Genomic DNA, 17,083 nt, shown 5'->3' on the forward strand with positions numbered 1-17,083 from the left:
GAGGATGTCACCAAGGACGCCGTGGTGGAGGCCGAGAAGATAGCCGCCGAGGAGGCCGCCAAGGACGCTGCCGGGGATGCCTCCAAGGGGTCTGCCGAGGAGCCCGGCAAGGCCGCTGCCGAGAAGGCCGGTAAGGGGCCCGCCGGGGAGGCCGGTAAGGGGCCCGCCGGGGAGGCCGGCAAGGCCGCTGCCGAGGAGGAGGTGGTTGACGACCAACCTTCCTCCTCCGCAGCAGCCTCTGGCTCGGGCAAGTACCTGAAGGTGAGCGACGACCTGTTCGTCCACCTCCCAGGGACGGCGAGCACCAGGGCGCCCACCGAGGGAGAGGCGTTCGACGAGGAGGTTCTTGCCGCCGCCGGTCTAGAGGTTGTTGACGAGCCGAGCGCCAAGGGCGGTGGTTCCCTGGAGGAGCGGCTCCTCCAAGCCATGAATGCCAACTTCCAGAAGCTTCGTGCGCTTCATCGTGCCCGCCTGGACAAGGTTAAGTCCAGAATGGCCGTGGTGGACAAAGCAGAAGCAGACTTCAAGGATCGCGTTGCTGAGATGCAGACCTGGCTCCGCGATGCAAACCAGTAACTGAAAGATATCCATGGTGAGCTGGCCCAGCGCCAACAGGAGTTCCTTCTGCAACAAGCCGACTTTGAGAAGGCTCAGGAGCTGGCCGCCAAGGAGGAGGCCGCTCGACAACATCACCAGGCTCTACTGAACTCCCAGGAGGAGGATCTTGTCGCTCGTGAGGGAGCGCTCGCCGCCACACTCCGCGGCAAGGATGAGGAGGTCGGGAAGCTTGTCGCGTAGCGGACCCAGGAGCTGGAGCAGAGGCACAAGGAGGAACTCAATGCCCAGGCTCAGGTCCACGGCGGTAAGGTGAAGGAGCTGGAGGTGGAGCGGGACGAGCTGAAAAACGGGTTAAGGACCTGGAGGCCGAGAAGCAGCTGCGAAAGAACGAGGCCGCCAACCACAAGGATTTTGTGGAGGGCGAGAACCGCTGGATTAGCCACCTTGAAGACGTCGCCGGCAGGATCACCGCGAAGCTGGCTGCCATGGGGATGCCAAATGTGAGGTACACCCCGGAGCGCAACGCGAGTCCCAACACCAAGCTGGCCCTATTCTTCGAGGGTGTTTTCGGGGCCCTGGAGCAGTTTCGCTCCAACAGGGCGGCCTCTCTGGCCGATGAGTCCTGGAAGCTTTGCCGGGGTTCCATGACCAAGGTCCTTACTAAGGTGGCGTACTGGAACCCCGAGCTCGACTTTGATGCCGTGCTGGAGAGCTTGCCGGAGGATGCTGACCTCACGGTGCTCAAGGAGCATATCAAGCCCGTCATCAGTTGCGTCGACGGAATCAAGAGGGTGGAGGGCCAGCGCCGGGATTAGGCACCCCGTTTCTCATCGCCGCTGCAGGTTCATGACCAAGACAATTTCTATCTTTAGTTAGAACCAAGGCAACAACTGATGTAATATAACTCTGCAGTACTTTCGAGATGATGCATGTTATCTTCCTGTTTGATCTTCCTTTTGTATGTTCACCCTACGTTAATCGGGTAGGCTAGCCGGCGCGTAAACCCAGACCGTGGCGCCTTGAGGACGGATCCCCAATGACCTGCCGGGTGTGCTTGCTGCCAGGCGAACCACCTTACCGCCCTCAACGTGGCCGCTCGAACTGTCGAGCTTGACTCGAGTCAAAATCGAGAGTGTTGCCAATTGCGGAAGGCTACCCTGCCGTTCTCAACGCGGCCGCTTGAGCTGTTGAGCAAACTCGAAACAGAGAAAGGGCATTGCCAATTGCGGAAGAGCCCCTTTGCGTGCAGGTTTCCCATACATAGGGCAGGACCTTCGAGGACAATAACCTTATATATAAAAAGAATTTGCTTAAAGTTTCGCACGACTTAGCTTTTCTGTCATTGCACGGGCGTTCGCCGCATCTGCAGATGGTGCCGTGAAGCTTGGTTGTCTTCTTCCTTGGAACGATGGCCACAATGAAGCCGCTGCTCTGACCAGACCAGATTTCCACAACTGCGCCCCCTACATGGCGCGCCAGAGATGTCGGGGGAAATTGACACCTATGGAATCACTGGGATCCCTTCTACGATTGGCGGGCGCGAGGTTGTGCAAAGAGTGGGTCTGACAGGAAGCACACAGATCGTTTACCTAGGTTCAGGCCATAGAGATGCGTAATACCCTAGTCCTGATTTGGTGGATGTATTTCAGTGTTCTTGTGTTCTTGAGCTAGCTACGGGGTGTAACTTGCCCAAAAGATCTGAATCCTCCTCCTGGACGCCTCGGGCCTCCTTTTATAGGCAAAAGGGGTTGCCACAGCAGCACACAGGAGGTGGAAAGGTGTACAGTGGATGAGTCTATCCTCTGGCACCGGCGGACAAACGCATTTAATGCGCTGCCGACGTGCCCCTCTCGCTTTATCGGGGGCGGCAAGGAAGCACGTCCCAACTATCGCCGCCTCGCTTGGTTCCGACACGCGTCTGAGCTGATGAGGCGTTGCTACGCCACGTTGGCTGGCTGCTGGGCTGGCGCGGTGGTGGAGTTTCCACGAAGGTTTGCATGCCACCACGCAGGTGCTTGCTGAGTCGGTGTAGAAGTCGCTCGTTGCCACGTAGGTGCCTGCTCAGCTGGCTGAGCTAGCAGATGCGCGGAGATAGTGATGGAGTCTTGGCAGGCGCGGGAGCGGCTGCGGCCCCGCTGATGCCCTCGGCAAGGGTCTTGTCGGGGGCCCGGCAAGGGTCTTGCTGTGGCGCAGCGGTCGTCCCCGGCAAGGATCTTGCTGGGGGTCTTGGGGATTTCTTCGGCTAAGAACCCGCCGAGGGTCGTCGTCTTCTAGTCCTCATCTGATCTTGTGTATTTATGATCTTCACAAAGATCTGCATGCCACCGTGGAGGTGCCTCTGGATCCTTGGTTCCAATGTAGTTGTTGGTGGCGTTTGGAACCCTTGGGCTCAATGGTGGATCGCTCCGTTGGTGTTGGGCAAACTGCCCCGGCAAGGCTCTTGCTGGGGCCGCGGAGGCCGCCCCGGCAAGGGTCTCACCGGGGGAGTCCACTTTGCCCCTTTGCTCTTCGTTTCTCTAGTCTTGGCATTGCCTTGATTGTCTTATGCTTTGGTTTCCCTCCGGCTTCCCTCCTCTGCCCTGCTAAGTGTGGCCATGGTCGCGGCTCTGACTGCCGGTGCACAAGTAAAGGGGTCAAAAGGAGAGCCCCTACTTTTGTACACTGACATTCACCCTCGGGGCTGAGGGTATGTACCAGTAGCTATGTGTTTGATCTCTCTCTCTCTCTCTCTCTCTCTCTCTCTCTCTCTCTCTCTCTCTCTCTCTCGTGTTCTTGATTTGGCATGATCTTGATGTACTGCGAGCTTTGCTATTATAGTTGGATCTTATGATGTTTCTCCCCCTCTACCTTCTTGTAATGGATTGAGTTTTCCCTTTCAAGTTATCTTATCGGATTGAGTCTTTAAGGATTTGAGAACACTTGATGTATGTCTTGCATGTGCTTATCTGTGGTGACAATGGGATATTCACGTGATCTACTTGATGTATGTTTTGGTGAACAACTTGCGGGTTTTCTGACCTTGTGAACTTATGCATAGGGATTGGCACACGTTTTCGTCTTGACTCTCCAATAGAAACTTTGGGGCACTCTTTGAAGTTCTTTGTGTTGGTTTGAATAGATGAATCTAAGATTGTGTGATGCATATCGTATAATCGAACCCGTGGATACTTGTGGTGACATTGGAGTATCTAGGTGACATTAGGGTTTTGGTTGATGTGTGTCTTAAGGTGTTATTTTAGTATAAACTCTAGGGCTCTTTGTGACACTTATAGGAATAACCCAATAGATCGATTAGAAAGAATAACTTTGAGGTGGTTTCGTACCCTACAATAATCTCTTCCTTTACTCTCCGCTATTAGTGACTTTGGAGTGACTCTTTGTTGCACATTGAGGGATTGTTATATGATCTAATTGTGTTATCATTGTTGAGAGAACTTACACTAGTGAAAGTATGAACACTAGGCCTTGTTTTGAAGCATTGCAATACCATTTTCGCTCACTTTTGTTACTAGTTAGCTTGCTGTTTTTATGTTTTCAGATTACTAAAACCTGCATCTACCATCCATATTGCACTTGTATCACCATCTCTTCGCTGAACTAGTGCACCTATACAATTTACCATTATATTGGGAGTGTTGGGGACACAAGAGACTCTTTGTTATTTGGTTGCAGGGTTGTTTGAGAGAGACCATCTTCATCCTACGCCTCCCACAGATTGATAAACCTTAGGTCATCCACTCAAGGGAAATTTGCTACTATCCTACAAAACTCTGCACTTTGAGGCCCAACAACGTCTACAAGGATAAAGTTGCATAGTAGACATCATGTGTCTTCTTTGTTTTTGCTTTCGTTCTCTCGTGAATTCTTTTGTTTGGTTTGCTTTATGTTAGTGTGTGGAACCTTTAGTATCTATCATATGGTGTGAGACATATGCTACCTTATCTTTATCTTTATGTCAAGTACCACATTAGCTTGTGATATATTGTTTATCTTATGCTCTATCTTTATGCTCACATGCTATTTACTTGCATCCTTGCTTATCCGTGTCATATTGTTGATGCAAGTATTGCCGGTCTCTAAAATATAGAGGGGGGTGGATCCTAGTGTGTGTGCTTTGCATTCCAAAGGTATACTCAAGTAGTGCACATATATAAGGGGAGCCCGTCTATATTTTACAGATGTTGGGAATGCATGTTATCTTATCTTATTCTTGTGCAAATCTCATGTTGTCATCAATCCACCAAAAAGGGGGAGATTGTTAGGGCATATTTCTTCCTCGGTGGTTTTGGTGATTGATGACAATGCCTTTGCGGACTAATCTTGTGCATTGAGCATTTCAGATAAACCATCATTTGGCACAAGACGATTGGAACCCCTCGAAGCTTTCGCAAAGACGGTGTTTTTCATGCCTTCTTTTTCGGTGGACTCAAGTCGTAGGAACACCGTACTATTAAGAGGGGGTCCACTTCGGAAAGGTTTGGGTGGAATCAACACGTACACAGTCCTCTACACCCTATTTCCTTTCCATGCAAATGTGCTTATTGTTCCTTCTTGCTTGGACTTTTCAGAACAACTTAAGCAGTAGTACCGCCTTAACCAGTGGTAGTATCGCTCCAGCGGTACTACCGCAGTTCAGTACGTCTCCTACTTCCGCCTATATTTTTCGTTCTATAAATGGGTGGTAGTAGAGCGGCAGTTTAGCGCGGTAGTATTACCCCGGTGGTACTTCGCCCCAAACTGCTCCACTACCATTGGTTTACTGGACTTGCAGAAGCTAAGCGGAAGTACCGCTCCGCGACATGGTAGTACCACTCCGGCGTAACTACCGTTGTCTACTTTCGCTGGAAGTACCGCTTATAATTTGTGTTCTGGAATGCTCTTTCCCCTGCGCGGAAGTAGAGCGGCAGTTGGTTGCGGTAGTACCGTCCAAGGCGTCACTACCACCCTGCCCTCCTCTACTACCACGGGTTCCGACAACTGTTCAACACCACACGATAGTACCACTGCTGGGAGCGGTAGTACCGCTCTGGCGGCACTATCGCCCCTGACTAGTTCAGTTTTGAACTATGTGCCCAGAACTTCCGTGCCAGCCGAAGTACCGCTTGCCTGAGCGGTACTATCGCTTGTGCACGGGTTGTGGGTGCATAACGGTTGGATTTCTTCCCACTATATAAGGGAGTCATCTTCTTGACTTACCTCTTCCTCCCAAAAGCTCCATTGTTGCTCACAAGCTCGTTCTTGCCCGATCTCTCTCCCTAGCCAATGAAACTTGTTGATTCTTTAGGGATTGCTTGAGAAGGCCTAGATCTACACTTCCACCAAGGGAAATTTGATTCCCCCTAATCCCTTGAGGAACTTATCACTCTTGGGGTGTTTGAGCACCCTAGACGGTTGAGGTCGCCTCAGAGCCATATTCCATTGTGGTGAAGCTTCGTGGTGGTGTTGGGAGCCTCCAATTCGGTTGTGGAGAGAACCCCAACCTTGTTTGTAAAGGTCCAGTCACCGCCTTCGAGGGCACGACTAGTGGAATCACGACATCTTGCATTGTGTGAAGGCGTGAGGAGAATATGGTGTCCCTAGTGGCTTCTTGGGGAGCACTATGCCTCCACACCGCTCCAACGGAGATGTAGTTCCTCTCAAAGGGAGGAATCTTCGGTAACACATCCTCATCTTCACCGGCTCCACTTGTTGTTACTTCTTACCTTTACTTTGTACAAGCTTTATTTGTGTTGTATACTTTGCTTGCTTGTGTGGTTGTTGTTGCTAGCATCATATAGGTTGCTTGCCTAGTTGCATATCTAGACAACCTATTTGTTTATTATATAGGTTGCTAGCATCATATAGGTTGCTTGTGACATATCTTAAGAAAAGCTAAAGATTGGTCATTGCCTATTCACCCCCCTCTAGTCAACCATATCGATCTTTTCACAATGGTCCAAGATTTAGTAGCCTACTCTATGAGATGTTTCAAGCTCACAAAAAGTTTGTGCCACTAAGTTATAACAAACATGTCCAAGTACTGGTGGGCAGGAATAATGGATAAGTGAGGCTTACACCGACAGCCTTGGTGTCGTGGATTTAACATGGCAGATGCCCTATTGAAAGGACTTAGGTGTGGAGCCATCGCACTAGGTTAGCTTAAAGGTGAGGGAGTCCTAGACTAGGGGGTCCTCGGGCGTCCGGCCTGTTGGACATGGGTCGGACTAATGGGTTGTGAAGATGCAAGACCGAAGACTCTCTCCCGTGTACGGATGGGACTCTCCTTGGCGTGGAAGGCAAGTTTGGCGTCCAAATATGAAGATTCATTTCTCTGTAACTGACTTTGTACAACCCTAGTCCCCTTTGGTGTCTATATAAACGGGAGGGCCTAGTCCGTAGACGACAAGAATCATAATCATAGTCATACAGGCTAGACTTCTAGGGTTTTAGCCATTACGATCTCGAGGTAGATCAACTCTTGTAATACTCATATTCATCAAGATTAATTAAGCAGGAAGTAGGGTATTACCTCCATAGAGAGGGCCCGAACCTGGGTAAACATTGTGTCTCATGTCTCCTGTTACCATCGACCTTGGACGCACAGTTCAGGATCCCCTACCCGAGATCCGCCGGTTTTGACACTGACATTAGTGCTTTCATTGAGAGTTCCACTGTGTCGTCCTCAAAAGGTTTGATGGCCCCTTCAATCATCTACAACAATGATGTTCAAGGAGAAGTCTTCCTCCCCGGGCAGATCTTTGTGTTCGGCGGCTTCGCACTGCGGGCCAATTCACTTGGCCATCTGGAGCAGGTCGAAAGCTACGCCCCTGGCCATCAGGTCAGATTTGGAAGCTTAAACTACGCCGCTGATATCCACGAAGACTTGATTTTCGACGGATTCGAGACCACGGCACCCGCTCCCCGCCACCACGATGAACATGACGTAAATCTGTCATCAGATCATACCCAGGAGATAGCACCTGTAACTACTCTGGCCTTAGATCCGAAGCAGATCGCATCATCCAAGGACGGGAAGCTCAACCCCGCCATGGAAGCCGCAGACTCCGCGGCGTTGGAGCTGCACACAGACCTAACTTCAAGTGACATCTGTGTCACCGAAACAATGGACTCATCTCCGGCTATAGGTTCCGAACCTTTTGCGTCCGCGTATGAGATCGATCCCTCCCGCACTAACCTCACCTACCCCGTTGCTCCTCCTCATCTCCATCGCAGGCTCCTACGACGCCGATCTCACCTCCCTGCCAGGAACCAGCCCCCACCCATGTGACCGTGAGACACAAGACGCCGGTGCGCCATGCTCCAAGGTGTTTCATCCCGTCATCAGGTGGCCACTTGATGATCCACTAGCAGCGCCCTCTTCCATCCTCCACCAACCTTGGTGCATCCTTGTGTGACCAGTCTGATGGGTTGTGCTTGGTGCTCGCATGGGTTGTGTGTGATGTGCGGCCAGATGACATCAGGGGATGCCCTGAATGAGGCGACAACTTCACCCCATGCCGCTGCTAATTGATAGGTCTCGTACGTGAGTATGCTTCTTATTTTCAGGATCTGTCCAATACCATCCTACATGCTTCCTTAGTCTCTCGTACATGTGTTTATTACCGGGACACTTTGCTTCAAAGAGTGCTGAACCATGATTTTTGTTTCTTTGATTATTTTAGACCAGATGACTCCTGCCCTGTCCACAACAACCTCCTCAACTCGACGCCACGCACGCCTCATGCTGCACCATCGTTGATCGGTTCTTTTGCGGAAAAGAAGCAATTCTTTTGGAGCCATGAAGCATGTAACATCTGTTGAAAATATAATTTGTTGATGATGTAGCATACTACGAATTCAAAACTCTAACAAGCTACATATGAAGCAAGCAGCAGAACTAATGAAAGCGTACACGATTACTAAGTGAAGTGTATATCGTTTGGGGAAGAAACATTAGTATAATAGACAGGAAGCATGCAACAATATTGTTGGAAGCCTAGTTGAATGGCAGTGGCAATATATAGTGCCATGAAACCAAGAATGGTATTCTACAAATAGGAAGAATGTAGCAAAAAAGTCAGAAACATAGGTAATTTGCTAGTATGACATACATGAGAAGCATTACACTGTTGGAAGCGTTGCAACATTTTTTTCAGGAAAAAAATACCACATCTGTAAGACGGCATTATGATTAATCTTTGTATACATACCCCGCTAATCTGATTTGATGGCACTGTAATCATGCCCAACTTTTGAGCGGCACGACAACTAGTGTGCCGACGCAAAGGGAATATGTCCCACCAGGCTTGTGTATTTTGTGCCGCCGCGGTACATGGTGTAGTGCTTCACATTCGCCATGGAAGCATATCCTCCATTCGTTAGAAGCAAAATTATATTTCTTTGGGAACACCTCATATTCTGTTTGAAGCACATATAATTGTGAAAGTGAAAACACATTTTTATTTGCTCTGAACAATTTTTTATACCATATGAAGCTGTTCTATAGTTGATGTAAAAAAATATTTCGTTGCTTTATTCCATGAAAAAAGTGGCACGTTCCTTTGGAAACAAAATATCTCTGTTCATAAGACAGGAATATTGTGGCAGTAATTTTGCTGCGCTGGAAGCAAATCAGATGTGTCATATTTGTGGTTTCGAAGCATTAATCGAAGCAGAGAGCAGGTAGTTTGGATGCATCAGGATGAAGGGATTACCGATACGGATGCAAGGGGCTAGCAACAAGCGTGCTATCTATATGCCCCTTTTCATGCATCAGTTATGGTATTTCCCCTTGGTTCACGGAATACTAGACATGCTTCACGGAAGCAATTATGAGGAAGCACGTAATTAGTTCAGGAAGCCAAATAACTCTGTGTGGGCTACACAATCGGACGTCTCCTATTTATCTAATCCAATGGCTATAGACTAATCTGATAAAATGCAAGACATCGGTAGTCTGATGCCTAGTAGTCCCAAGAAGAAGGCGAGTGATCAACTAGCTTCCCATGATCACTTAATCATGTTGACCAGTCAACCATTGACCTTTGAAAAAATAAAATAAAATAAAAATTCCGCGGATTTGAAAAAAAATTCACAAACGTCAAATAAGTTCATGACGTTGAAAAAAATTCATCAAATTTAAAAAAAATTAATTCATTGAATTTTAAAAAAGTTCATCAAATCCAAAAAAAAGTTTGGTATAAAAAAAGGTTCGCCAAATTGAAAAAGATCATCAACTATGCTAGAGTGGACGTCTGCGATACGTGGATGCCCTAGGTCGTCTTCCCCGCAACATTACCGGCTGCCTTCCTCCTTCCACAATCCCCTCACCCACGCCCACAAGAAACCGCACGAACAAGGCACTTCCGCCGGCGAGGAAAGCAAGTCGACATGCATGGCAAGCGTGACCGTCGCATCGGCGACCGTTGTCTTTCCGTCTTAACCGATGAGAAGCAGGATATAAGCGATCTGCTTGGTTACATCCATGGTTTCTACAGGGAGGCGCTCGATCTGCTGCCGATAGCGGCGATTCCCTCACTGGTCCCGCGCCTCCTCAAGGCCGGCATGCCCATCGGCTTCCTCGACCCAGTCTCCAACATCATCGCCAACACCATCGCCTACACCCCTTCACCGACGCCTGGATCCGACCAGGAGGAGGAGGCGCCGTCGTCGGAGTGGATCCTCTAAGATCATCACCGACACGAACGACAACTCTGTCTTCAGAGTACCGCTTTCCCGGCAAAATGCCCATGGCATGACCCTCGCGCGGCGGTCGCTGGACGGTCTTGTCAGCTTCCTCACCTCCCACTACCGCTACCTCATCAGCAGGGAAGCCATGAGCTACCTGCTCCTGGCCAGGGCCGATCTTCTCACCGCTGTGCGCCTCATCGAGCACAAGAGGCGCAATGTGTTCAGTATTACCTCCTCTACCAACAAGGTCGCTCTGGAATGTGCTGCTGTGTCTGCAAGGCATCCTGAACCAGATGTCCTGGTGAAAGCGTCGCTGACTATGGCCTCTCGCGATGTCTCCATGCTTTTGACTGGACAAGGCCCTCTCTCGCCTGCAACCCTCGAGAGCCTCGCCGAGCTGCTCAGGCAAGGCCCTACGGGCATGGATCTCATCAACGTATCACTGGATCATCTTCGTGTTAATGAGAAGGACAACAATAAAAAGAGAAAGAGAAGCCGACAGACATCAGAATCCACAGAGGGGAGTAGGGCACATAAGAAGAGTCTCGGTCCTCAGTTGACATTCAGATACACGCTGGCTCTGAAGCTTTTGCTCCTCGGCAAGATCCATGGGCACTACCTAGAGGCACTTGCCAAGCTGCCCCGGGACGGCCTGCGCAGGCATCACCACTGCAGCCTCCTGAGGGGTGGATACTGCTATGGCCCCAGGGATCCTGTCTCCAACATCATCCTCAACACCATCTGGTACGGCTCTATGTTCCCCACGCCCCACAAGTTCGAGCTGCAATTTAAGGTGGACATGATATGCACACGCATGCTTGCACGCATCGAGTGCTGCTCCCTTTACGGCCTTGTTACCTTCCTTCGCACCTGTGCCCCTGAACTCACAGAGCACGACGCCATCTGGTATTTGTTCAGGAGCGGTGCGGATGTACACAAGGCCATCCGTGAGGTAAAGAAGCATGGTCATCATGTGCCTGGCAATTACCAGGACGCCTATATGCAAGCGGCGGTTGTTTCATGGCACGATGACCCTGATGAGCTGGTCAAATTTGCTACGTCTTCATTGAACATGGAGTCTGCCAAGTTGTTAGCACTATTACAGGGCACACTTACCAACGACGGAGTCGAATGCCTCACCATGGCTCTGCCACATAAATCTCCAGCTACCAAGTCCCAGGAGCAGGCTCAGCAACCGAACCAGGTGACCTCAAGCTCACAGGTCTTGAGCAAGAACCAGAAAATTTTCATTTCAGAGTTTCGGAAAAAGTTTAGGCGCGACCAAAACTTCTTTGTCAGAAAGGTCAAGGCGGTATTGAGCGACTACTCTCAGCGAAAAGTGGTTGGTGCATTGGTTTCTGTTTTTTGTTTTCTTGCTTTTGAATTCTAATTCTAATAATGTGCACCAGTTTACTTCCATCTGCTCAAGTCCTTTTTTCACTTATCGCCTTATCGGATGCCCTCTTCTGCTGTGTTACATATAGGTGCACTATAAACTTCATATCATTTGTGACGTGAATCCTAGGGTACCAGATGGACCAAGCGTTGCTCTCGTTAAGAAGAAATTCCAATTTGAATACTTCCATATCAACTTTTTGGCAACAGCGCCAAATTCTGCTGTCGCAGCTCCAGAACTGTTCTTTGCTCAATGTAGCAATAGTATCAAAGAGATGCAGGAGAGACCATCCTGGTGCACCCCTGTATCGGATTCTTCTATAGATAATGGTAATGCTCTCAGCTCTCTCTTATCATGTACGCACTGGTATTTGGTGGCTTGTGCAATGAATTAAATTTTGTTTTTCTGAAAACTCAAACGGGAAATTTATCACAGTCGATTAGCCAATATACGTGGGCAAAAGAAATATCTGGCAGTGCAACCATGTTGTCAGTGGACTCTCACTTGCAGCGATGGACGGATGCAGCCATGATTAGTTAAGCCCCCCTTGTGCATGATGAGAGTGTAAAACTTAGCAGATGAGCATCTCCCATGTGAGTTGCCAGCAGATGGACGCACTTGCCATGCATGTGCACCAGCGTCAGCGCTGACCATCTCGTAGTTCAGACCTTAACACTATTTTGCTCTCCGGTTCTTAGTTCCCAGGGGAAGAAATTGGTATATGTGAGAGAACACTGATGACGGTTTGAAGAAAAGGCAGTTGCCTATGTATCATCGGCGTTGACATATTATTGTTCGTTTAACTTCCATATGTTTACAGAAGATGTCTCTTATACTCCCTCCGTCCCAAAAGAAGTGACTCAAAAGTGAGTCAACTTTGTACCGAAGTTGACTCACTTTTGAGTCACTTATTTTGGGACGGTACAAAGTTGACTCACTTTTGAGTCACTTATTTTGGGACGGAGGGAGTATAACCCAAGGCTTTGGATTTATAATTAACTCAATCTGATGGCTGTTTATTTCAAAGATGACATGGTTTAACATGGATGCTGCATTATTAATAAAGAGATAATAGAGCTTTAGAAAACCTGGCCAAATAGAACTACATTTTCTTTTCTGTTTCTCTCTACAAATAGTTATTGTCATGATCTGTACATCAGAGATGTTTACTGCTTTTTATAGTTATATGATAAGAATGTTTCTTAAGACGTACTCCCTCCGTTACGAAATATATGACGTTTAAGCAGTTCAATTTGAACTGCTTAAATGTCATATACTGTATTTCATAATGGAGGGAGTATATGATGATAATAATTAACTTCCAGATTATAAAAACACTGATAATGTACAGTGATGTTCTAACATGGTTGTAAGAGATATCATAAAAGTACTTAATAATCCAATTGTTTTTGTTTATTTTCATGCAAGCTCGATGTTTCTCTTGCAAGTTTAATGGGGCGAAGATTGTGCATCCATGTGATGAAACATACTGTGGGTGCTACGAGGATTTCAAACTTATGGCTCATGGTAAACATGGCACTGGGAATGAACTTCTTACCAGTTCCTGTCATTCTCATTCTGATGTAATGGCCACAATGACACAAGATTTCATTTATTTTTATCCCAATATGGATTCAAAGTTTGCAGAAATGAACCCAATCTCCAATGTGGCTAGGAAGTTGAAAGAATGGAAGGGTAGAATCTTCTGATATGTTTCTTCTTTGTATGATGGAATATTATGTATTAGGTTTTTTTAGGGGAACATAATGTATTAGTTTAATATGATCTATGTGAGGCGTGAGGTAGTGTATCATCTATTCGAATATGTTGTGGAAAATGAATATTTGTTATAGTTGTACTTGTATATATTTGAACGTGGAAGCATATACTACTTGGCATCATTTATCAACTCAAGCATAATAGAATGTTAGAATCTTCTGATATGTTCTGGATTTCCCTTGTACGGCCCTTTCGCTGACGTGCATTGGTTTCGTTGATGGTATTCAGTATTGCATTTCCAATTTTATATGGCAGCTGTTAGGCGTCATCCGCCTGCTAAACCACCACTTAACACTCTCCTAAACAACCGTCGGATTTAAGTACGTGCAACCGTCGTATTCGAGCCATGTGTCAGCAAGGATGTTAGTCCGTTGCCTCCCCCGTGTTGCTGCAACCGTTGAAGTTGGAAACAAAATCCCTGCACCCGCCCGAGGCCAGGGCGAGGAGGAGATCCATGGCGACACTGCCCTCTCACGTACACCGCCTCTACCATCGCCGCCGCCGACGCAACATTGTCGGTGCACACCATCCCACGCGATGGCAGCTCACCACATAGTGCGGTCTATGTTGTCGGCCGCCATGGATCGAAGCTCCGGTGCTCCATCCAGCAGCAGGCAGGCCAAATCGCCCCCGATTCTTGCCGATGAGCTGATTCCACGGTCTGGGGCTGCAAGGGAGCTCCGCAATCCTCTTGTCTTCTCTGTTGAAGGCTCCCGAGCTAGCCCCTCGCATGCTTGGGTAAGTTGCAATCAGAACCCTAGCTATCCAGCTTGTTCTCATGAAGCATGAAGCAAAAAATGGCTGTGTTGTGTTCATGATTTCCTGAATTTCATGAAGCATGAAGTACGAATTGCATTAAATGTTTGTGCTTCTGTAAAGTGGAAACTATGTGTGAATTGCTACTCCAATTTCAGTTTAAGAATTGCAACAAAATAAATGTGTGTGTGGGGGGGGGGGGGGGGGGTAAGCTGTATGTGTCGTGAATTGCTCCTAACACAACCAAAACCTGAAAAAAAATCTCCAATATGTACATGTTGGTAATGATGTATGTGTGGTGAAAATATAAAGAAGGCACTGACACTGTTCAATGTGTTGCAATTTAATCATAGTAATTGTGTTGGTCAAAGTTTCTTCACTAGAAAAGTTAGACATGAAAAAATGTTGCAGCTACTAGGCAAAAGTTAATTTGTAGTAAACATTGTCAACTTGATTAGCTTTTAGCACTGTGATCATTGCTATAGCATGTAGTAGAAGTGTTGACACACGAACACGTCACGTGTACCCTCGATGCGGGGGGTGATGCACCGCAGCTCATGTCGAAGGAGACCCGACCGACAGCGCGATACGCAAGACAGTTGGCGGGTGCTTTTGCAGACCCAACCCCACACGCCCAGGAGGGACCCGTCAGGGAGTGCGGTGGCTATGGGTTGCCTAGGTCGATCCGCTCGCCCCTAGAGCCTCGGGATTCGCATCTCTCACGAAGAACAACGAACAACAAGAGAAAAAAACGATGGTGGGATAAAACATAGATGAAAATTTAGTATATTGATTTGTTCGATTCTGTGTTGTAACAATCGGCCATCACTCTCAACATATATAAGAGGTGATTGGACTTCCCGTCACTTTTGAGACGCCGTCCTTAGCGGCCACCACGCCCCTGGAATGTCATTGAGTTTTTTTTTAACTTGTTGTTTTCTAGAGTAACACGATGATAGGGTACTCGGTGATCAAGGATGAGTTGTTACAGAAGCGTGGTTAGCCGTATGCAAACTTTGTAGGCATGAACAAGGGCCCGGCCTTTTTGCAAAGCTTGCATGCTTCACTTCATGACCGAAAGAAAACCTGCGCAGCTGCCTATGGCGCAGCGACGCAAGATCGCGAAGCTGCTGCTCACAGCAGAGGGAGATCGCCGGCCGTGTTGCCATGGAGGTGAAGGAAGATCTGCCGCTCTGCTGGTCACAGCAAGAGGGAGATCACCGGCCGTGTTTTCCATGGACGCGAAGGAAGATCTAGGGTGCTGCTGGCCGTTGCAGCGTGCTCGTGGTGAAAAATAATCAGGGGATCTGAAACCGGAGGAGCAGTGTTTTCCCATATAAGTGCGTATGGGTCGTTTTTGGTTTTGCGAAGAGCTGTTTCCGATTACAGGGGATCTGAAACTGGCCCGACCTAAACAAATACCGATTATAGGGGATCTGAAACCGGCCCGGCCGAAACAAACACCGGTAACGTAATCACGAGCCAGTGTAATTGGAAGACAGCGAAAGAATCGCCAACCAAACGCGTCGTGAATTCCCGGTGTTTCCCTTTCCCACTTTGGCATCTATATACACATGGCATTTGCTAATCTCATCAATTTGCCGTTTCCATCAATCTCATCTCTCTTAATGAAAAGAGATTTTGGTCGTGTGCCTACTTTCCTACTTCGGCAGCGTCACACATGAAAGCTATTGTTATGTGGGTCAACCCATGCACGCATTACAAATAACGATGAAGGTTGTTAAGCGCTAGTAAGGCCATATAAATAGGACATAGTACAACCTATGCAAATCGGAGACATCATTCTGACAGGAGAGGATGACACATGGATATTTTAATTCATGAAGATCTTGATGTCAACTTTGGTCTAATAAAGTACACCCTCTGTTCCTAAATGTAAGATGTTTTGGCAGTACATCTTACATTTTGGAACAGATGGTGTATTGATAGCACTTCTTAGATGTCAAAAGTATTGATAATCTATAAATTAGCATATAACTCGTGAACACGTAGCCTGTTGTGATTAACAATTTTAGAGTCTTGGCAAATCCCCAGAGTGCAAAACATACAAAGCAAACACGTCTGCCTACAGCTTACTCCATACACCAATCTTGAAGAGTGCATTTACAGTATAAATAGAAATGAGCCAAACTGATGAGCAAAAAAACTGTTTATTTCCACTAAAGAATCGAGTAACCGCTTTCATGGTCCTATATGTTACAAAGGATAAAAATATGAAACTACCAAACCCCCATTTGAATCCTTTGCACCAACACAACCAACACAAGGGGAAGCCGATCAAAATTAATAGACAAAAATGGGCAGTACATTATTTCTTTTGTCAAGGAAGTACTCGCGATCTTTGGAAACGCCTCGGGATTGCATGTTAATTTTTCCAAGTCTTCAGCAATTCTGATCCGGGGCGAGAAGCAGGACGAGGAGGTGGTCAGAAGCGCGCTACCGTGGACGATTGATCACTTCCCGTGTAAATATCTGGGTCTACAGCTTGGGATCAAACAATTGACTCGTTCTGAATGGCAATGCATGGTGGATGGAGCGCTCAAAATCTTGCCAGGATGGCAAAGAGGCCTGGTTACACGTCCGGGGAGGCTGATTCTTGTGCAACAAGTGATGAGGGCGCGTCCCACGCATCACCTAATTGTGGCGGAGGCGCCGAAGTGGGCGATCGAGAAAGTGGATCAGGGTTGTCGTGCGTTCTTTTGGGCTGGTTCTGATGCCGTCAGTGGCGGGAAGTGTGTGGTATCTTGGCGGAGAGTGTGTCACCCTAAACAGCTGGGTGGTCTGGGCATTTTGGACCTCAGTAAACACAGTCTTGCCCTTCGGTTGAGATGGGAATGGCTACGCAGGCTGTACGATAGCAGGCCATGGCAAGGATTGAATCTCACAACTGATAAACAGGTCCAG

General features: G+C 47.9%; 1 pseudogene; it reads left to right on the forward strand.

The window, feature by feature from the left end:
* Positions 1-9,816: 9,816 nt before the first annotated feature.
* LOC123161529 (uncharacterized) lies at positions 9,817-13,415 on the forward strand (annotated as a pseudogene).
* Positions 13,416-17,083: the final 3,668 nt, after the last annotated feature.

The sequence above is a fragment of the Triticum aestivum genome, chromosome 7B (genome assembly GCF_018294505.1).
Source record: "Triticum aestivum cultivar Chinese Spring chromosome 7B, IWGSC CS RefSeq v2.1, whole genome shotgun sequence".
Taxonomy (NCBI): domain Eukaryota; kingdom Viridiplantae; phylum Streptophyta; class Magnoliopsida; order Poales; family Poaceae; genus Triticum; species Triticum aestivum.